We start from the raw sequence: 22,695 nt of genomic DNA on the forward strand, positions 1-22,695 counted from the left end.
CCCACCTACCCGCTTACAACAACCAGTCCTGGCAGTAGCCCTGCCTGCCAGCTTCTTGGTCTCAGTGTTGACCCTTGTAGAACTTAGCAAGAAGGGGATGGGGACAAAGCTTGAAATGGTTGGCTCTGCCACTCATTATCTCTGGCACCACCTACTTTTGGGCTCCTGGTCTTCCACCCCATCAGTCCCAATGAGCACCAGCCACCACTGTTGTCCCTGCCTGAGCAGTCTACCAGCAAAGGAAGCCCCACTGTGTTCACTGTAGGATTACAGCCTGCCCTTGGCTTTGGCTCTGGTTGGTTCTGGCTCCAGGTACGGTTGGCCTCTCTGCCTTCTGCCCTGCCAGTCCCAACAGGCATTAGCCGCTCCTGTTCTTAGGGGCTCGGGTTTCATTTCAGCCATGGACAGAGAGGAAGGCTTTGAGCAAGAGCAGGCTCACAACTCTTTGTTCCCATTGAATTCAGTTCTCCTGGGCGTGAATTTTCACCTAGCGCTTGGCCACAGAAACCTTGCAGCACGTAAAGACATACACTGAGCAGGTACAGAGTGCCTTTCTCCCTGCCAACAGAGAAACCCCTGCTGGCCAACACAACTTTGCGGCTTCTCAAAGCGGAGGGTGCAAAAAACCAAACCAAACCAAAAAAAACCCACACCAGTAAAACAAAACATAAACATGGGATACCTTCATGCCGGAGCTGACCCACCATAGTGGCACATCCCTTTCGAAGCCCCAAACAAACCGAAGCAGACAACATTATTAAGAAGCAGGCGATGAAAGCCGCTCCGCGATAGCAAACGAAAGCAACATCACCAAACGAAATCTTTGACTCAGAGGGATGTGGAGGAATCCAGGAACCTTTCATGCCTCATTTCTCGAATTTAGTGGGTCACTTCGTAGAGAGACGAAAGAGAGGGCAATTATTATTTTTTAGGGGGTGGGGAGTGCATGTGTGTGTAAGAGTTCCTCTCCCCCTCCCTTCTGCAAGGAAAGGTGGCAAATAAATCCTCCAGGAACACTGGCTTGCTTAGAAGCTGTGAGGTTTTTTCGTTCCTTCTTTCAGCGAAAGGGCAGAGGAAGGGTTTTTTTTGGGGGGGGTAATATCAGCATTAACTCGGTGATCACTGTAAACAGAATGAAAAAAGAGGGGTAGGGGGGACAAAAGGAGGTTTAAGAGACCAGCCTCTCTCTCTCTCTCCTCTCCCCCGACTCTCCTCCCGTCAGCCTGAGTGACGCAGACTCCCTTATATAATAGGCTGCGATTTCCTAGACCGCAAGGAAGGCCTCTCTCTCTCTCTTCTCTCCCCCCCCACATGCCGCTTCCACCTCCCTGCCACTGCTTTGTGCTCGCCGTATAAGCTCCACACACGCGCAAACGCGTCTCCCAGCCCTTGGCACCGTGCCAGCGCGCTCCCTCGTCAGCTGGCTGCCTCCATTCACAGAGTGGGGTTGTAGCTGACATGAAAAGGAAGGGGGGGTGGAGATGGAAAGGGGGGGAGAGAGAGAGAGACGGGGGAGAGAGAGAAGGTTCGGGTATTCGATCAAACTATCAGCATGCCAGAGAGACAATAGAATGCCTTTGCCACATCCTCCGAAATAAGCCACCTTCCTGCCGCCTCCTCTACCGCCGCCCGTGCCACCCCCAGCACAAAATATATTCTTCCTCTGTGGCTCCAGACCGGTAGCCATGTGAAAAAAGGGGGGGCAGGGAGGGCGAACGCCAAAAATCAATGAATTAATCCATGATCGCATTTAGACAAGACAGTAAGGGTGTTTTTTAAAAAAATAAATAAATAAAATAATAAATAAAAATACAAAACCCGACGTTCGAGAGCGATGAAAGATTTTTTGGGAGAAAAGGACTTAGCTAATCCCTAAAGAACCTTTTGTCTGAATAATAATTTTAAAAAGAGAATTTTTTTTTTAGGTTAAAAAAAAAGAAAAAAAGGGAGGAATATACTTACAGGTAGCGTGTTCCCACTCCCTCCCCGACTTGTCAAGAGGAGGGGAGAGACAGACGGATGGAGGGGGAGTCGGTTCGCCAGCCCACGAGGAGGGTAGGGGGGAAAGCCAGGGTGCTTTTTCACCAGAAGCCCCCTCGGTGGAACATGGACGGCCGCGGCGTGCCATCCCCCTCCAGGGACCTGCTGGAGCCCAGTCGTGGAACGGGCACGTCCCTGCCAATCATCTGTGGTGCCGTTATATTAAACAAAAGAAAAGGGGGGGATGCTTACTTTTACCCATGATGCTTAGCGGGGGCAGGGGAAGGGAAGGGGAGAGAAGAAGAAGAAAAAAAAATAAAACCAGTTGCAGCCGGTTTGTAACCTCAGGACATGGAATTATCGCTTAAGAAAAAATAAATAAATATAAAAATAAGTTGGTCGTGGCATTGGAGGCAGTCGGCTGCGTGGCTTGTGCGGGCGCCCCCTCTTCCCCTCCCTGGCTCCCCCCCCCCCGCAAGGATCCCATCATCAGGTCTCTCTCACGCTCTCGCTGGGTTGCCCCCACTCCTTAAAGCGTATCCTGGCACCTGGCCAAACTTTGCCTCTCTCATTCATAAGCATTGGCTTCCAAGGGTCTTTTAACCATTTAGCTGCTGAGAGTAAATTCCCTGGGTGGGTGTGGGTTGGCTGGCTGGTTTTTTTAAAAAAAGATGTCCCGTCGGGAGGCACCTTTGACCTGAAGCACCCAAGGTAGAACATCTCGTGAAGAGGGGAATCATGCAAAAATAGGGAGGTGGAACCAATGCACAGCCTATTATTGTAAAAAAAGAAAAGAAAAAGGTGCGCAATATTGTGAGAGGGTGAAAGAGAACTCAATTAAGGGAGAAGCCGTGGCACACCCCTCACAGCTGTATACTGGTCACAAGATGTGTCACGGGTGCTCAGTTGAGTATGATGGGTCAAAAACCTGCCTCCGAAATCTGCTGTTGCAAAACGCCTTGTCAGCTGTGAGCTGCAGATGCCATCTTCCAACCCAAGGCCAACTGTGACGACCTAAGTGCTAAAAGTGTCAAGGCCAGCACACTCTCGGTTCTTGCTACAAGGCCACGCAAAGTAGGCCAGAAAGCCGTGTAGACATGCTAATCAAGATAACCTCCTCAGCTCAAACTTTCCTGGGCCGCCTCCAAGACTGGTTTCGGCCATTGGGCAAACCGCTCTGTCTGACGCTCTCTGAACCAATTTTTGCTGCTAGGCTCCAATGCTCTGAGGCGGCCTGCCCTCAGCAGGTGCTATTGGAGGAATTATTGCAATGATGAGTGCTCCGACAGACACATCTCTCTCCCCAAGGCTCCCACATGCCCAAATGCAAACAAAGCAAACAAACCAGGAAATCTAATCAACATGCCCTGTCTGATTGTCCAGACTCTTTGTCAACCTATCATTGACCAGGTCTATCTGGGCCATTGGTCAGGGTGGAAAGACAGGGGCCCAGTCCCAATCCAGTCCTTAGGAGCACTTTGGGTATTAAATGGAAGTGGCTGGCATTCTAATGGCTCATGCCAGGAATATCAGTCTTTCACCATAGAGTTGTAAATACAGAGCAACATGCTTACCACACCATCTCAAGATTCATGGCGGCTTTCAATTTAGTACCCAAAGTTCAGCCTACACGTTGCTCAGGTCTTTTTCCCTTGTTTTTCCGTCAACTGTGGGGGAACTTTAGGTTCTCAGGACGTTGCTGAACTACAACTCCCACCAGCCCCTACACCCATGGGCAATGGTGAGGGATGATGGAAGTCATAGTTCAGCAACTTCTGGAAGGTGAAAGGTTCCCCACATCCGCTCTATGTTGAAGAGAGCTTATCCATGGTAGATAAGCCACCAGCCCCCCACCCTTATAAGGGTCAATCACAAATATGTCCAGACTAATCCAAACTCAGAGGCTGTGCAGTCAAAGCACCCAATGGCTCACCCCAGAGTAAATGTTTCCAAGTGAGCAAATGCACAAATGTGTGTGTGTAAGTGGGCAGGAGTTTTCTACTGCAGCAGGTAGCAATGCAACACATGTACTACCGTGGCTGACTCCAATAGCTGAATCCCCTTCCCACCAGCATGATCCCCAACGCAAGCTGGCCTCAACATGGAAGCAGGGATGGGCAAAGTTGTCCCATTTCATTTCTCATTTCTCGAGTTCAGTTCAGTTTGTGAGCCCTCCCCATCAGTTTGTGATTTTTCAAAGAAAATGGTCCTCCTGAAAATTCATCAGTAACTGAGTGCGAATTTCTCCTAATAGACATGCCTACTATATGCTGATTTTGCCTAACGTCCCCGTCCCCCCACCAGCAAATAATTTCCTTTAATATAATGCATTATGAAATGGCGTTTTCAATGATATATGAATTTTCATTCATGCCTTAACCCCAGGGCCTGCATTTCTGGGCTGCTAGGCTGGAGAAGTGCACTGCAAAATTCGTCGAAGTGTGGATTTTAGAGGACGGCTGTGTCCTTTGGTTCTCATGTTGTTTCGGACAGTGCAAATTACGCAAGCTCGCCTCAAAACCCAACCTGGATTGAATTTCTTGCGCATCCCCAGCTGGGAATGCATGACTGATTATTGGAGCAGCTTGCCTTCTGTCCACCCCAGGGATGCCTGCTGCTAAAGGCTGATCCAAGACAAGGGATGGTTGACCAAGATGCCACCATGTACCAAAACTGTCCCCCCCTGGTTCTCTTTCCCCTGTAGAGGAATATGGCACCCATCAACATACATGATAGCAAAATTGTCAGTTTTGGGACACTGTTGGGAAGGTTGCTAACAGCACCCTAGATGACCCCAGTTTGCAGGAACATCTGTGCCAAAAATGGTATCTTGCTTGATGAGTCCCACAGAATCCAGCCCTTTCATCATGCTGGGTCCTGTTTACTGGTCAAGACAGAGCAACTGTGGCCCTCCAGATGCCAACAGTGGGAAGCCCTCTAGCACAGCAAAGAGCGGCTCTGTTTGTTCCCCAATCAATGGTACTCGGAGGGAGACTGCCTTTGAGCCTGTGGGGCAGTGGTTTCACCTTGCCTGCTTATTAACCGGAAGAGCTTTTTGGTTGATCAAAAGATGTTTTCAAATGATTAGTCTTAACTAACTAAAACGATGTGGCCCTAATTCAAACTGATAATTACTGTAGAATTTCCAGCCTGGTGCCAACCAAGCTGAGCTTATTAGGAAAAGTGGCCCAAACTGGCCCACAACAGAAACAAGGAAGGTAATTAATGGGTAATTATGCAGAGGGCAGGGTGTATTCCCCTCTACGGATGGATGGATCAGTCTCTCTGCAGTCCTGGCCTACCGGACACACGCTTCTTTTTTAAGCCCAGTTCAGACTTCAGGTTAATCGGTAAATTTTACTTGTAGAAAACTCCAATAAAATTCATGTTTAGAGTACAAGTTCAAACACAAATTTAAATAACCTTTTTGCCACTAAATTTTGCATTGTTCATCTCAATGGGCACATTTCTAAATGGGTTTTATCTCAATATATGCATTTTGAAAGCATTCCTGGCAGTTTTGTTTTTTAAGCCGAGAACTGCATCACAAAATTCAGGCAAGGGCAAAGTTATGTTCCAATCCACACTTTAGTCTTGAGGGTACAAATCAGGTCTGTTTTACACTGGAATTCTCAGAAATCCTAACTCTCCCACTCCACACACTCTGAATTTTCTACTTAGAACTATGCAAATCAAGTCAATTACATTTAATTTGTATAATTCACTCTGTTTCTAAGGTGTTAAGGTTTATGAAGGAATGTGGTGTGGCTGGCGGGGAGAAGCTCTGGTGAGGAAAAAGGGGGAGGGCGAGCAAAGGGAAAAACCAGGGAAGGAAAAAAGCAGACTCCATTCCCATTCTTTTAAAGCAGGGGTGGCCAACTCCCAAGAGACTGCGATCTACTCACACAGTTTAAAACTGGGAGTGATCTACCCCCCTTTTGGGGGGGTTCAGGTCAAAGTTGTTGAGCTTCTTTTGGGAAGGAAAAGGACAAAGGCCCGTTTTTTAGGGGTGCAGGGCACAAAAGCTGAGATTTTTTAGGGGAGCCAAAGTTGTTGAGCGTCTTTTGGGGGAAAGCCAGTGATCTACCAGTGATCTACCTCAGACGTTCAGTGATCTATCGGTAGATCACGATCTACCTGTTGGACGTGCCTATTTTAAAGGTACATGGATTTATAGATGCTGTAGTTTCACAGCAAACATGCAGCTTGAGGTTGTTGTTTTTAAAAAAAGGAAAATTAGGGTCTCTTTAGAAAGATTTCTTCAAGAATATCCCAGTCAACCAATGCCAAGTTTGCAAGTAGCTCACTCGCCTATGGTGAATCAGACTTGCCTCCGGGCAACAGGTAGGGAGACCTCATTAAAATCTTGGATCCCCCCCCCCTCCTTCCTTTAATAACACAATGCCGGGCAGCTATTAAAAACAAACACAACAACCATTGTGAGCATCAAGACTTTCTTATTTGTAAGGCTGGTTTAAATATTCCAGTCGGGCTCAAGAAAAGCTAGTATAACGCTCAGAGAGGCTCACTGAAATCCATCAGTTAGCAGCTTCAGGACAGACAAAAGAAAGCGCTTCTTCTAACAGCATGGAATTAACTGGTGGAACTCCCTGGCAAAAGATGTGCTGATAGCCTCTGGTTTTAAACGGGGATAGGACGAATGAATGGAGAACTCTGCCAATGGCTAGTCTCCATAAGTTGGAGCTGCAACAAAATGTTGCAGTATGGCGTGCTCCTGTTCAGGTGTCTTCCAGGACACTCTAATTCCAATCCTCTACCCTCTTGGTTTCCATTTCTCAACCCCTGCCAGGAGATACCATTCTGTGGTCCTCCCCAAGCATATTAATACCTCCCCTCTAGTTACTCAGTAACTTCATATTGACCACAAAGCCATCAACACTCAGCACCCTAAGTTTGCTATTAGAGGGAGTGATAGTTAAATGGAACCTCTGGGATCAGAAGCACTCTCTCTCCAAATACCAGAGGCTAGGAGGAAATGGGGGCCAGCTATCATCTTCATTGCTCTGCTTTCAGCAGCATCTGGCTTCCCACTATGGGAGGCCAGATCCTGGGTTAGAAGGGCTACTGGTTGCGATCCAGCAGGGCTCTTGTGTTCTTAATGGGCACCTTCCCGTTGTAGCGCACTTTACATAATTACATTCCCTGAAAGAGTCTCTCTGCACTAAGAACAGGTTGTAGATACTGTACTTTGTGCTTAAGTTATGCATGCCTGTATGCATAAGCACAAACCAAAATCCTTACCCAAGGCAATCCAAATTCTGTGCTCAGGAAGCCTTAATTCTGCAACCTGCATAAAATGATGTCTGTTTCCATGCTTAGTTGCATATAATTAGCACAGCTACTATTAGATATTGGGGGAGGGGAGTTACTAAAACATTCATATGAGGTACTCTGCAGACAAACGCCGGCTCCCTTCGCCTGTAAAGCGAGATGAGCGCCACAACCCCAGAGTCGTCTGCGACTGGGCTTAACTGTCAGGGGTCCTTTACCTTTTTTTTTTTTTAAACCCTGCTGATAGCTGGAAAATCTTATGCGGCCACCCTTTGGGGAAGCCTGAGGTTTAGGCAGGCATTTCACACACACGTCCAAGCCTGTATTTGAAGGCCTGAGGGTTAGAAACTTACTTAAATGAAATTAAAATATGATATTCTGTGACTTTCCTGCACTCTGGTAGAACTGAGCAAAAAATCCTCAGGTTGTCTCCAACTACATCTTATTCAGAGTAGAATCATTGGTATCAATGGACTTGACAAAGGCCACATTCACATCCTGTATGTCAAGATCCAAGTATATGATGCACTTTTTCTATGCCAATACAGTGGAGCCTCGGGTTACATTGCCTCCAGCTTACGTCACCCTCGACTTGAGACTGGCGCAAACCCGGAAGTACCGGAACGGGCTACTTCCAGGTTCACACCGTTTGTGCATGTGCAGAAGCGCTAAATCGCGCACACGCATGCACAGACTCGCCACTTTCGGTTGCGTCGTGGCCTCCGGAATGGATCCCCACCATAACCCAAAGTTCCACTGTAAAGGAGATTGATTGATATATACGTCAAGACCTATGATGTCGTTTTAAACAGTGATGACTTACCCCAAAGAATCCTGTTTGGAGATCCTTATTGCCCTCCCAGAGCTACAATTCCCAGAGTGGTTTAACAATTAATCACTCTTCACAGTGCATTCTGGGAATTGTAGCTCTATGAGGGAAATGGGGGGTGTCTCCTAAGAACTCTCAGCACCCTTAATAAACTAGAGTTCCCAGGATTCTTCAGGGACTGTTTAAAGTGCTGTTACAGTGGTGTGAATGTGCCCCGTTTAAGTCAATTGATATCGATGGGTCTGAGTAAGACTTAGTTGGATACAACCTTTATTCAGGCACCTTTGGAATAGTGGGAGCCTGAGGCTTCTGCTGGTGTTGCTCACACACAATCAAGTCTACCCCGGCAGCCATAAGGCCTAGAAACCCTTTTTAGAAATCAAAATAAAACTGCAGAACTGGCATTCTGTGACTTTTCTGTGCACTGGTGGAGCTCTGCCAGCCGACCATACTGCCAAACTGGTAAGTATACCAGACACCTGGGCTGAAAGAAAGAAAGGGGGGGGGGGAGAAAAGAGCCCCAAACCCAGGTGCCTTGAGAATTTGATTCTGAAGCATAGGAATGTGAGGTATTCTCTCCCACCTCTCTTGGGTAGCACCCATTTGAATGCCCAGATTCCCGCCCCCCTTGTGGCTGTTTGTTTCCCCATAATGGTCGAGAAAACCTGAACAATAAGCTATTGAAAAAAGAAGGCCCTCAAGTATTTTACCGCTGTGAAGTCTGCTCCCCCACACACTCCGCCCCTGATTGAATTAGGATGGGAGACTTGCCTGAGTTAGAGAATGACTCAGGGAGAGAGGTGAAAAGGGGTGTGTGTGTGTGTGTGTGGCGGAAGAGAGATATGTAATCGATTCGGTCTTGTTCAGTGGGGGGGGGGAGGAGGGGAGCCCATTTCCAGGCAACCATTTTGAGTGCCAGCATCCGGAACAGATGGATTTTCTTCTTCCAAAAAGGAGGAAAAATTGGGAAGCGCTTCTCATTCCGAATGCGGGCGAGGAGTTTGCTTGTGGCAAAAAAAAAAAAAAAAAAAAACCCCACACACAGCAGAAGCTTCCCAATTATCTTTTTTTTAAAAAAACCAAGCAAACAGATGTAGTAGCCATCTTTACCTGCACCGCTTCCCGAGACAATTTAAGATGGTCTGAAGAATGTAACTGAACAGCGTCTCCATACAGGCGGCCTCCAGGTTTGCCAAAATCAAAGCACTGCAACTCTGTGTACAACTTCAAGAAGAGAAGCCAAGTTTGGAGGGATGAAAACAGGAAACTTTTAAAGAGGGCTTTTGGAACCGCCAAGGCCGAGCGTAGACGACACAGTCTGGTCCCCTAACCCAGCCTTGTAAATAAGCCCACAAGAGCTATAAAAAATTGAAATTAAAAGCTGATATTCTGTGCCTTTCCTGCACTCTAGTGGAACCGAGCTGAAAATTCTTGGGTTGTCTCCAACTAAGTCATGCACAGAGTATATCCATTGACACCAATGGACGTCACTTAAGGCCACATCTGTGCCATACATTTGAAGTAGTATGATACCACTTTAAACAGTCACAGCTTCCCCCAAAAGGATTCTGGGAGCTGTTGTTTGTTACGTGTTCTGAGAGTTGTTAGGAGTCCCCTTCCCAGAGCTGCATTTCCCTTTTTCCCCCAGGGAACTCTGGGAATTGTAACTCTATGAGAGAAATAGAGGTTTCCGAACAACTCTTGGCACCCTTAACAAACTACAGCTCCCAGAATTCTTTGGGGGAAGCCACTAATGTTTAAAGTGGCATCACAGTGCTTTAAATGTTTGGCGCGGATGTGGCCTTGGTTTCTATGCCAGAGGAGGGGCAGAGCACCAGAGTCATCTTCCACCAGCTGACTCGCTTGCCTGCATACAATTCCTTGTTGCCCCTGGTTAACAGGTATGTGCTTAATGCAAGGCTGACCCAACTGTACTTAGGGAATATAAGCAGCATCCCTTGGGCTCACACACTCTTTTTAATGCCCCTTCTTCTCTCATGTGTAAAACAACTACCCTATTCAGAGCTAGCCATGGTTGGCATTCCATGGGCACAATTCGTCTTAGCTGTGGTTAAGTTCAAACCAAGAGTTTGCAAACCTGGTTCCATCTTTAAATTTGCAACTGACCATGGTTGGTGTTGAGATTGGTGCACATGTTAACGCTAACCACAGTTAGCTCTTAAAAATGCAAGGGGGAAGGGATTTTATGTCCGAGAAGGGAAGTTGCTCACAAAGCCTTTGGGTTAGGAGACTGGGCAATCTTATGGCTGCCCAGTCCCAGAGTGGATTGGCATTTTACCAATCCCGCCCCTGCAAAAAAAAATGGGCTGCTCGGATATTATCAAATATTCAAGTAATATCCACCAGCAACTAAGACCTAGGGAAAGGACATGTGTCATCGTTCTCAGGCTGTCCCAGTGCCGATATGAGATATCCCAAGGACTGTAAGATCTGGGATTACCTGGCTTTGGGTTGCTAGGCAGCAAACGGGGTGGCAGCTAGTTTCACTATGTAACCTAGGAAGAACATCTGTTGAAACAGCCACAACAGCTTTAGTGACATCTAAGGTGGGGAACCTGAGGCCCAGGGGCCAAATACGACCCTCCAAGCCTCTCTGTCTGGACTCTTGGGACTCTGCTAGGTTCTACCCTCTGTCCTTGAATTCTCATAACAGTAGTTGTATGAATGAAGTGTGTGTGTAGTAGTCTACTGTACAAAGGGAAAATTTTCATTCCCTGTTTTGCCCATGTTTGCCTCTGGTCCTGCCCACCACTGGAAAGTGGCCCTCAATATCTTGCCAAGAAGGTAATGCGGCCCCCGAGCTGGAAAAGGTTCCTCATCCCTTCTCTAGAGCTCGAGACCTGCCTGGATGAGGACCATGTACCTCCTTCTGCCTCTCCCCCCAATCCTCCAGGTTCTGGTGGCCTCCGAGCCCCGATCCTTGCTAAGGGCCGACAAACTCTTTCACACCCCAATCTTCTCCCCTAGCAAGCATCCCTTCATCCAAGTGAAATATCTCACGGGAGCTCCCACTGCACATACCAGCCAGGGAAATGCGGCCTTTAGAAACAAGTGGAATGAGATCTAACTTAATACTGTTCCACTCCCAAACAGTAAATCTGTGGCAGCGAGAAGAGGGTGGGTGGGGAAAAATGAAGACCCACTGCAGTGAAACAAGTTTTATAATTCATTAAAGTGAATTATCTTGTTCCTCATACAAACAAGACTGAGGCTGTAAGGGGTGGGGGAGAGAAGAGAGGATGGAAACCCCAACAAGCAAACCGTTCAAAGCGTGAGAGAGGGAGAGGGAGAGAGAGCTAGTCAGCAGTAAAAATCTTGTCTCCCGAACAGTTCCCAGTTATCCATCTCACTTAATGTCGTCCGCGCTCCTCTCGGAAGCAGGATTCAATACCGCCAACTGAGACTCTGCAGGCTGAGCCACCCCGAGTGGCTGGTTGATGGGTGCCACCGAGTGACATAAATGAGCCTAACAAAGGAGCAGGAAAGGAAGCAAGTGGAGAAACAGCTGGGGGGGTCTCTTTTTTTGGGGGGGGACAGGAGTTGCCATGTGAACTTGCTCTGCTGTAGTAAATTTCAAAAGTGTGCAGTGGGATCAATGATCAATCAAGAGAAATAAGTCAAATTACGGTGCGGGGAGAGAGAGAAAAACTCAAGGAACCTCACCCACAGAGGAGGTTTTCCCATCACTGCTCTGTATGAGTTGCTGCCCTGGGTTCGGGGGCTACTAGTATTACTATTTATCAGATTTCTTCACTGCCCTTCACCATAATGTCCCAGGATGGGTTGTAACTTTGTAAAAACTAAAAGCATGCCAGAAGACTAGAAGGAGCGTAAGAGCTCGTCTAGTCTGATTCCCTGCTCAAAACAGGATCCTCGTAGGTTGCAATGGCAACTCTCCTGACAATCTTTGTAGTCTGAGTGCCTACCACCTTCTGAAGCAGCACAATATTTTATTGGCTACAACAGACTGCTTCTTTCAAATCATTTTTTGGGGGGAGGCGGTAGCGGAGATTACCCTATGGCCGCCTTTGGTCTAATTAGCTGTTAACCAAAGGTAGCTCTACATTGTTCCACTTAGGATCTTAGTTCTCAGTGGGGTGATAAATACCTGTGTTTTGACTATGCCACTTCAGAACTGGAACAGTGGGGAATGTCTGCATGGCTAAATGTACATCAAAGCCCCAACATTCTGCACATAAAATTGGTAGTTTAGTAAGACTGAAGTTAAGAACATACAGTAAGAAGAGCCCTGCTGGATCCTGTTCCCACAATGGCCAACAAAATGCCCCGATGGGAAGCTTGCATGCGGGACCTGAGTCCAACAGCAACTCTCCCCACTTGCGATTCCCAGGACCTGGCATTCAGAGGCACGTAATTACTCTGACAGAGGAGGTTGAACATGCTTCAATTCTTCTTTCTAACACGCATTTTTTGGTGTGGTGGGGAACTGGTTTAGTTTTGTCAAGTCATCAACAGTCCAGACTCATAGATATATGTATCCTATGCAGCCTCACTGCCACTGGTGCTAGTCCTGCCCTCTGGAGAAACAGTGAACAAACATACACCATTTTTGACGCAACAGAACTTAAAAGTGTGGTGAAACTTTGGCCCTCCGGATGCTGGAGAACTACAACTCCCATCACCCCATGCCATTGCTGGGTCTGATGGGAGCTGTAGTTCAGCAACATCTGGAGGGTCAAAGGTTCCCTACACCCATGTTAATGGAAGGCTACTGTTTGACAACTATTTCTTTAAAAAGTTAGGCTGGTTAAGACATTTGGGAAACACTGGCCTAAAGCTTTAACTCCAACGGGACAGTATCCCGGCCTAAAACAAACAGACACGCACCACCCAGTTCCACACTCTGAATGCTTTTCAAATCTGGCAAATGTCTACCGACTTCACAGAATGTGCCTTGTTACCAAAAGAGCAAAGTTAGTATTTTATTGGCAAGGACAAAGAGCAAGGGCCGGGAAACAACTTCAAATTTTTAAAGCCGTCAGTAGGAAATTTTTAGAAGCTGGCTCCAAATGAAGCTAGGAGAAAAATAACCCCAAGTTTGCTAGAAAGGCAGGATCCTAGTTAACTGGGTACCTGAGATTTCCCAAAACTTAGCCCAGGGGTGGGGAACCCTTTTCAGCCTGAGTTCCAGTGGTGGGCAGGGCCAGAGGCAAAAGTGGGAGGAGCAACAAATTTAAATTTTACCCTCTTACTGTTGGCTTGTTTCTACACACATACCCCCATCTCAAATCCTCTATGCAGGCAAGCAAGAAGCATTATCAGAGTTCAAGGGCACATTCCAGTGAGACAAAAACACTCGGGGGCAGGAGGGGAGGAGTCGGGAGTGTGCAACCTGAGGAGAGTCCCAAGGTCCAGGCAGTGAAGTTGGGGTGGGCTGCAATCGGCTCCAGGGCCTGAATTCCCCCACTTGACTAAAAGGAGGAGAAATGGACACGGGACCTTGGGAAGAAGTGGGGTTTAAAGGTGGGGGCCCATCTCTTAAGTCAAAAGACCAACACAGTTTCTCAAACTACTGATAGTTAACTGGAGGCACATTTCTGTCTTAATATCCTAAAAAATATATAGCATTTTAAAGGCGTGCCCGTTCTTTTTAAACAGGGTGTACATGTTGTCGTATTTTCAAATGGAGGCACAGCTGCCATCGCTATGAGACCCCTCCTCATTAAAATGAGGGATGGTGCAGTTAAAAGGGGCATTCTGCACTTTCCCTCCCCTTTGCTCTCTCCAGACACCTTCACTGGAGCTCCCTTGTTCTGCCCAGGCACAGCTCGTCATCCTCAGCTAAAAAGAGAGAGAAGTATCCCCCTTCCATTCGCTTCGACAAGGTCAACGTGTTCCTCTTCCCCTTTGACCCCACCCTTGGAGGAGGTGCTTTTCATCCTGATGCTCTTTGTAAAGGGGCTGGGGGCAGGGGCGAGATCCCCAAACCCCTGAGTGGTTAGAGTGTCAGACTAGGCAGACATGGGTTCAAATCCTTATCAGCCATGAGGTTCTCAGTGGGCACGCCCTTTGGCCAGTCACTGCCTCTTAGCCTAAGCAACTTCACAGGGTTGTGGAGGATGAAACAAAAGGACGATGCATGTCACCTTGACCTCCTTGAAGGAAAGATGGGATATAAATAAGAATGCACCTGCCCCTTGATCAATTCCCCACCTACAGGCTACCTGCAGGTGGGTGGTGGTAATATGAGCCAGCAATGCTGGCCACAATGGGCTGAAGGGGGAAGACGCCCATGTCTTTGATGGCCATCAAAAAGCTTTGGGAAGCCCCAATAGTCTAAACAGGTATTTTCATGCAGGAGGTCCTCTCCACCCCATCAGGAACAGCAGGCAGTTCAATTTCCCACCCACCTTTTTGGACATGGGAAGAGGGTCACACAACAGCTTCCATGTTTTTTAAGACTTGATAGCCAGAAGCTTTTCCCAAGCCCTTGGTACAACTCTTGCCTGTATCCCTACATTTGGAATAAAGCCTGAAATAGTTTCATTATCATAGCTTTGCGGTCCACAATGTCTTAGGGAGGTTGTCAGTGTGGTGCCCATGGTAGCCTTGAGGCCCTCCCATGGTGCTGGCAAACCCTCTGAGCCTCCCCCTACTAATCACTGTCCCCTAGGTCATCAGGTAGTGTGGGTGGTTCCCTTCATCTCCCTTAAAAAGTACACAGCTGAAAGAGGAAGCTGGATGAGTGACGTCCTTCCCCACTTCCTCTTTCAGCTCTGCGTGCTTTTCAAGGCTTGGGTTAATTCTATCAGATCTGACTTTTACTCAGATCTCTTGGGGAAATGAAAGGAGGGTATGTGCATTTTCTATCTCTTGGAAGTGGGGGGCACCATCCTTGGGAAGCGGGAGAGAAGGGAACACGTTTTGTGTGGCACCCATGGCACTCACTTAAAAAATCCAAGATGTACCCATGGGCTTAAGAAGGTTGGAGACCCTAGTGAAAGTGCTGTGACGCTCTCTGCTGTTAGAACCAGGGTGCCCATGTTATGAGCAAGGAGGTTAAGAGCAACCCCCACCTAAGGCAGAAAGAAAGGGAATAGAACAACAGATGGTGGAAAAAGCAAATTTAAGAGAGTCCTTTTATAGGGAACAAATTGATGGGGTGCTCTTAATGGACTGTGCTCACTACAAGGACTTTCTGCATATCTACTGATCAGATGTCTACTTTGCTAGCAGTTAGCCATCTGGACAAAGCTGTTCTTTTTGTCCGGGTATTTAATGGCCTCTGAAATGAATGGAATTTAAATGGAGTTTAAAAATGAAACAAAAAAATTATGCACTTCCTCCAACGGAATTCGAGGGGTAGGACATGATTCTCCCCATCCATTTTATTGTCACCATGCCCACGTGGTAGGTTTGACTTTGATCACCATTTGCTGATGCTCTGGCACCTGCAGGCTAAATATGGGTGCCCCCACCCCATTGAAAACCAGTCAGGAGGGGAAAGAGAGGTTACATGGGTAACCCCCCCCCTTTTTCTACTGCCTAGCAAGCTGAGCTCTACAAATGTTTTGAGGAGCTTAGAATTGCATCATATTCTATGGAAACAGGAAAGGCAGCTTGTGGGAACATTTAAGTATCTGACTGCATCTCCACATTGCAGAATGGGAAGAAGGGGTATTCAGGCATTCAGAGGAAAAGCCATTTATAGCCTTGTCAAAAACTTTTCTCAAAAGTTCGCCCTCCCCAACAATTTCTGGGGGCAAAAGAGACCCACTTTCAGAAATTTCTATTGCTTTCTGGGCCTTCCCAATCCACCAGCAAAGCACTTCTCTGCGGTTAATCCTCATAGCATCTAGAGGCATTGGCACTGAGAACAGCACCCCAATTTTGTGGATGCACTGCATAAATTGTGTGTGAGTAGAACATGAAATCTTTGGGGAATGGCAGAGAAACTGCACTGTATGCTGGAGGTCACAGATTCAATCTCTGGTATCTCCATGTAGGGATGGGAGAGACCCCAGTTTGAAATCCTGGAACTGCTGCCAGTCAGTGCAGGCAATGCTAAGCTAGATGGACCAATGGCCTGACTTCGTATGTTGTGCTTCCCTTGGAACTCTATAACCCCTGACCATTGGCCAGGCCAGGGTTTCTCAAAGAGGTCAATACTGACCCCCTGGGGTTGATGGGATTGTGAGGTGGGGGAATAAAAAAACTTAAGAGCCTGAAAACAGCTTAGGAGTGGGAAAGAAGTTAATTATATATTGCGCAAAAATAGCCTCAGAACAAAGGTCATGAGCATGCACAGAGCGCACTTCCCTTGCCAACGAGGAAGCTTTGAATTTAATAAGATATTTCTTTTTTAATGTGTTATGATTCCTAGTAATGGTGACCAACGATTAATAAATGTTGATTGTATATTGTTATTTCTTGGCTTTAGTTCATGCACATTCCTAAGAATTTGGGTTCGGGCTCAATGATGACTCACTGAAGGGGTTCAGTGAACCCAGAAGTTTGGGAAACCATGGGTGAGGCAATGTGCTGCCTGGGACTCATGAGAGTTGGTAGTCTAGCAGCAAATGGGGGGTGGGAAGCGCAGGTTCCCCACCCTTGGAGTAGACAACACTGATGGGTCTGACTTTGTATTAAGACAGGATCTCCTCCTCTCAAATCATTTTGGGATGATGAACAGTGAGGATCAGGGCCAGAAACCCTTATTGTGTCCCCCGGGGACTGACAGCATCTTGGGAGGAGAATCAAAGCATGGCAGGGCTTAAAGGAGAAGGCTCCCCAGCACCACTGGTCCAGTCAGGTTGGAGCCCACCCACCTACCCCCTCCAACTGCTTTAACAGGAAAAGTAAAATCAACATGGGGTCCAATCACAGATTGTTCAGCTGGACCAGGGGTCAGCAACCTTTTTCAGCCGTGGGCCAGTCCACCGTCCCTCAGAGCATGTGGTGGGCTGGATTATTTTTTTTTTGGGGGGGGTGAATGAATTCCTATGCGCCATAAATAACCCAGAGGTGCATTTTAAATAAAAGGACACATTCTACTCATGTAAAAACACACTGATTCCTGGACCGTCTGCATTCTGGATTTAGAAGGCGATTGGGCCACATCCGGCCCACAGGCCTTAGGTTGCCTACCCCTGAGCTGGACCCAGCCAACTGTGTGCAAGAAATCACCAACAAAGATCAGTAAGGCCCCAGCCCACTGGCATCGGACCAATCCCAGTCATGACTGGTTGGAGGGAAGTGGCGGGTGCGGGAGAGAATTAGTTTTAAAATCTAGGTTTTCACATAAATTAAGAACACAGGAAGTTGCCTCGCAGGGAATCGGTCCATCTAGCACAGTATCAAAAACCTAAGAAGAGTCCTATTGGATCAGGCCCATCTAAGTCTAGCATCCTGTTCCCACAGTGGCCAAACAGATCCGGATGTCCCAAGGAGAAGCCTGAAAAAGCAGGAACTAAGTGCGATAGCACCCTTCCCTCCTATGGCTTCTAGCAAGTGGTGTTCAAAAGAGGGGAGGTGGGACATAGTCATTGTGGATGGTAGCCATTGATAGGCTCATCCTCTGTGAATGTGTCTAATCCTCTTTTAAACTCAATTTCTACACCAGGGGGAACCAACATGATGCCTTATAGTTACTGGACTGCAGCTCTCAGCAGCCTGAGTACTGGCGATCCCAGCCAAGGCTGCTGGGACCAGGGAGTCCAACAACTTCTGAATAACACTATTATGTTAGCTACACATCAGGGCCTTAGACACAGATCTTTCACAGCCCTATTCAGAGACGTAACCTGGGACCTTCTGCATGCAAAACAGGTACCCTGTATCACACTGGGCTACATCCTGTTCTCTTCATGGCAGTAGCCCTACAAATCAGGTGTTCCAAAGCCCAGTCCTAAGCAACCCACATGGGGTGGGGAAAGGAATTCTGAACTTGCGGGCGCAAATCCGACAGAAGCGAAGAACTAGGTATAAGATTTCTACCGCATCAAGGCATGACAATGAGGGCTCAGCAGCCATGCCCAGAGATCTTCCAAAACCAGGTTGTTGCCGCAGCAAACTAAAGAGCTTTGCACAATGGCCCAGACTGTGTATGCATTTGTTTTTTAATATAGAACTTTTTTATTGGTTTTTCCAGTTTATACAGACAACGTTCAACTTCCCTTCCTCCCATCGGCTCCATCAGGAGGCGTCCCGCAAGGCTCCAGGCCAGGGAGCGCCGAACCAAAAAACCTCTCAGCTCAGGAACCTACCTATGTGCCCAACACAGTAATTTGGTGTACACACACACCTCACTATGGCCCTGGGCTAGGGTGGGGCTCTGGCATTCCAGTAAAAAAGGCGCCAATATCCAGCAAAGCGGCTTCTTCCTCAGGCAGTTTGAAACCCATCTGCCTTGAGGATCGAAGCTGGGACCCTCCCACCCACCACTTGGCACACCGAGAAAGTCGGAGCTGCAAGCAGTGCCCCCACCCCACCCCAAAACGCACAAAAAATTAGACTTGGTTTCCTCCAATCAGCTGCGCATGATGCTTAATAACCATTGTCCTCGCTAAGTGGTTGCTGGTTACGACCATGCGTCCTCCCCTCCCTCCTGCAATCCCAGATGAGGGGCTGGACCCCTTCCCCACCCACTTTCCGTGCTGACAAAACCTTCCCCTTAGCCCAGCTGGGCGGGATGGGGGAGAAAGTGGAATTGTGTCCCCCCCCAAAAAAAAACTGGCGATGACTGTCAGGTGGAGGCGATCAATAAGGCAGCATCTCCGTCCAGACGCCGCCTCCTCCACCCCGCCCCCACAGTCGATTCCACCATCTCCGGTCAAAGCTTCCGAAGCATTAACCCTCCACTCTGGCAGAAGAACAAGAAAGCAGCACACTCCCAAATAAAATGTCCTCTCCGAGGAGAAAGGGGGGGGGGAGAGAGAAGGAGTCTTACGCATCACCCGCTGTCCCCACAGGGCTCTTCAGACAGTGCCGGCATGTGCCTCTCCAGTTAGGAAACATCCTTAGGGCATACCTCTGCCCCACTGGCTAGGAAGGATGCGTCCAGGGTGAGAGAGAGAAGTCGCCCCCTCCCCATCATCGTTATTATTATTTTAATGTGAAGGATGCAAGTAGCCTGCTCTTACCACCCACAGGGGAGGAAGTGGCGGCACCAGCAGCGGCTAAGTGGGTGGAGAAAGCAGATTCACTCTAGGCTCTGTGGAGAAAAGGCATAAGGGGGTGCCCATGCTTCCCCCCTCCCAATTCTTAAACTATGAGAAACCGGTGGCAGGGTAGGGAGAGAGAGGGGGGGCTAAGATACTCACACAGTCCAGATTTGGGAGGGAGGACAACCCTAGGTTGTTGTTGGTGTTTTTTTTTAATGATCCCGCCCCAGACCCGCTTCAAACCTTTTGCCAGGATTATGTGATGACTAGACAGATGACAAACTCCCCCCACCACACACCCCAAGCTCTTGGGGAGAGGCTTGTCTTTCTCCACGTGCCCCTGCCTGCCTGGAGGTGAAAAAGCAATGAAGGGGGGGCACAAGAGTGGATTTGCTTTCTCCGGCTCGCGCCCCCCCCCCCGCTCCCCAACAGCAAATCCAAAGCAGGGTTCAGGGTTTCAAGCATCCTACCCCAAAGGTGGAAAGGAGCAACAGACAAGCCCCACATCTTCTCCTGAGAGGATGGCTGCAATTTATAAAGCAGGTACCCCAACTCCACACACAGACACTGCCGCCCTTTTGACTCGGTGCCACGTTTAATTCATCGTTAAATCAAGCTCCTTGCAATCCTTGCATTGTCTACCGATCCGAGACATGCCAATTTAATACTCAGCCAACGACACCCGAAAACCTCAATCCGCTCCCATCAGGAAAACTAGCAGTTAAGGCCTGGTGTACACCCCCCTTTTATCTTCTGTCCCTGCCAGTGCTGTCACCCCTTAGCAGGAGATACCCTTCAGGGCCTTTCTGCTAGGCCAGGCTTATCATTTTCTCTCCCCCATCCTCAAGTAACGCCACAGAAAAACTCCCTGAAGACTCACCTTCCCTAAGAGGAACTCCTTTACAGCTTTTTCTCCCCATCAGTATTTAATCTCTGCCATTTCTTCCATTCAGTCCAAAAAAGATCTTCCAAAGATTCTCCATCACCACCCCCAGTTTCTGCTGTCCACCCCCAAAATTCAGGCTAAAATACCCCCCACTTCAGGCTTCCTTCGTTAAGGTTGTCCTCTGTAACTTTATTGTTGAAAACTTACTCCCATCCCAGAAAAAAGAGCACCACTCTCAACCAAATGCCCCCATCTCCCAAGCACCCCCGCAAAAATAAAAGGGACAGCTCCACTGCACATTTGACTCGCACAGCCAAAGCCCCTCTCATAGCAGCACCCCCACATTTCAGAATAGATGAATCCCCACAGGCATCTCCTTCTGTATCAAGGACTGAGGATGACAGGCTTCTGTGAAATGAGATCCTGACCCTCCATCGAACCCACATAAAACCCCAGATGGATATCCACTAGAATGGCATAACCCACTACTGAGCCCCAATATTCAAGACAGAACCCTCAACTGGATCCACAGCATCATATTCACCCCACACCAGACGAGCCTTCATAATCCACCCCACCTTTCTTTCGCTTTGGAACTCCCAATATTCAGGATGGCAGGGGAAGGATACTCACCCCCTTCCTGTGACCCATACATACCCCTGTCACTAGAAAGGTACAGTACCTCCATGGCTTGCATCAGCTGTGCCCCACAGACACCCCCCCCCCACTTTCCAGACTTCAATATTCAGGGCAGCTCCTAACAACTGCCCCCAAAAGGAGCGCCTCCCCAAATCTTTTAGGACCTATTGACTACCTAGCTTAATATTCACAAGATATTAACGTAATGTAAATGCCTTACAAGAAATGAGCGTCTGTAAATCTCCTCCTGAACCCCGATATGAAGAATGGCACTCCCTAAAAAAAAAAAAAAGGCTTCACTCCCGCCCACCACAACCCTGAGGGTGTCAGGATGGCACTTTGCCCTCCCTGTTGCAGTAGGAGAGCCCCAGACACTCCCCTCTTCTGAACCCCCAAAGCCAGGACACATGACAGCAGACACATCAAAGGAAGGCCACCTCTGCACTCATCCTCCAGCTTCGTAAGTCACGTGGATGGCACCCCCATATACCTTGCCAGACAGATCCCCAATTTCCATGATAGCGCCAGCTTAAAAAAACACCTCATTGGGCTCACACACCTCCTGGCCCAAAAGCCACTGTGACGGCATCTCACCTCACTGCAACAGGAAAGCTCCACAGACACCCCTTCTTCCGAACCCCAATATCCAGGGTGGCTCCTCCAAACACCCACCAGCACACAATTCGTATTTTAGCAAAGGGATCGTTTGACAGGCATCCCCCAAACCACACAGACGACCCCAGACTGAACCCCAATATTTAAAATGACATCTCCCCCAAGACAAATAAAGTGACCCCAGCCCCCAAAGGGATGTTTGGCAATAGGCGACCCCCCCGCGCGCCTAGAAAACCCAGATTGCTTTCTTCTGAACCCTAAAATCCCAGGAAGGCCCTACAGGCACCCCTTGAAATGGGCAGCCTCCCCACCAGTCACGTGGGTGGCGCCCCCAATATCACGCCACGCAGACACCCACCCTTAAGCTGCAAAATTCAAGATGGCACCCCTCCCCTCCCCCCCTCCAAAATTGAAGCTCTTTCTCATTGCACCCCCCCACCCCCCCACAAGCCCAAAGGCCACGGGGGTGGCCACCCACACTACAGGCCGGCAGACAAAACTCCTCAACCCTAATATCCGAACTGACCCCCCAAAAAACTCTGGTCCACAACCCCCCTCATTTGAAGGCCCCCCCGCTGGGGGACCCCCATAGGGCACTGCCCCTGTCAGTCACCGCCTCAGCCCCGCCCCCTTCATTCTCCCCCCTCACCTGACGGGGTGTTCGCGTGTGGAGTTCGAGGCCCCTCAGGCCGAGCGGAGGGCGGCGCGGGGAGCCGGGAGGGGAAGGGGTGGGCTGGCGGCGGACAGCAGACGCGGCGCCACCGACACCACCACCAGCAGCCGCCGCCGGAGCCGGCACCCACCACAAACAATGCTCCTGATTGGGCAGCGGGCCCCGCCGGGCACGGCCCGCCTCCCAACGGCCAGCTACGACGCCCATTGGGTGGCACGATTTGATCGACGAGCTCTCGGGCCAATGGGCCGGCGAGGCGGGTGCGGGGTTTCCCGCCCGGCGGCGCCCATTGGCTCCGCCGGACGGGTGAGTGGCGTCGCGTGAGGCCAACGAGCGGCGGCGGAGTTCCCCGCGGGGCGCCTTTTTAATGGGTCCCCTTTTTAGCCGCCACATCCGGGTAACCGGCCGCCTCATGGATGGATGTGTCGGCGGGCAAAAAAATAAAGGGGCGGGGGCGGGGGAGGAGGAAGGAGGCCTGATTGGCTTCCGTCCTCTTCCCTCAGGGCATTTTGGCCCCTATTGGCCACCCTCGCTTTTGTTGCCCTCCTCAAATTTGGCATTGAAAATGAATTAAAATAAAATAATAAGCCAAGAAAAGGGGAAAGAAGTACAGTAGTCTTTGGGCTTCTGGCCTGCA

General features: G+C 48.9%; 1 protein-coding gene across 2 annotated transcripts in view; it reads right to left on the bottom strand.

Annotated features, from left to right (window-relative positions):
• Positions 1-22,182, bottom strand: part of GATAD2B (GATA zinc finger domain containing 2B) — a 67,019-nt gene extending 44,837 nt beyond the window's left edge. The window contains exon 1 of one of the 2 annotated variants that reach the window (XM_081173593.1): positions 22,035-22,182. The gene's annotated coding sequence lies outside the window, so the exon portion shown is untranslated. Of the gene's footprint in view, positions 1-1,962; positions 2,216-22,034 lie in introns of those variants that run through there. The other variant, XM_081173594.1, reaches the window with a different exon arrangement.
• Positions 22,183-22,695: the final 513 nt, after the last annotated feature.

The sequence above is a fragment of the Podarcis bocagei genome (assembly GCF_964188305.1).
Source record: "Podarcis bocagei genome assembly, chromosome: 16".
Taxonomy (NCBI): Eukaryota; Metazoa; Chordata; class Lepidosauria; order Squamata; family Lacertidae; genus Podarcis; species Podarcis bocagei.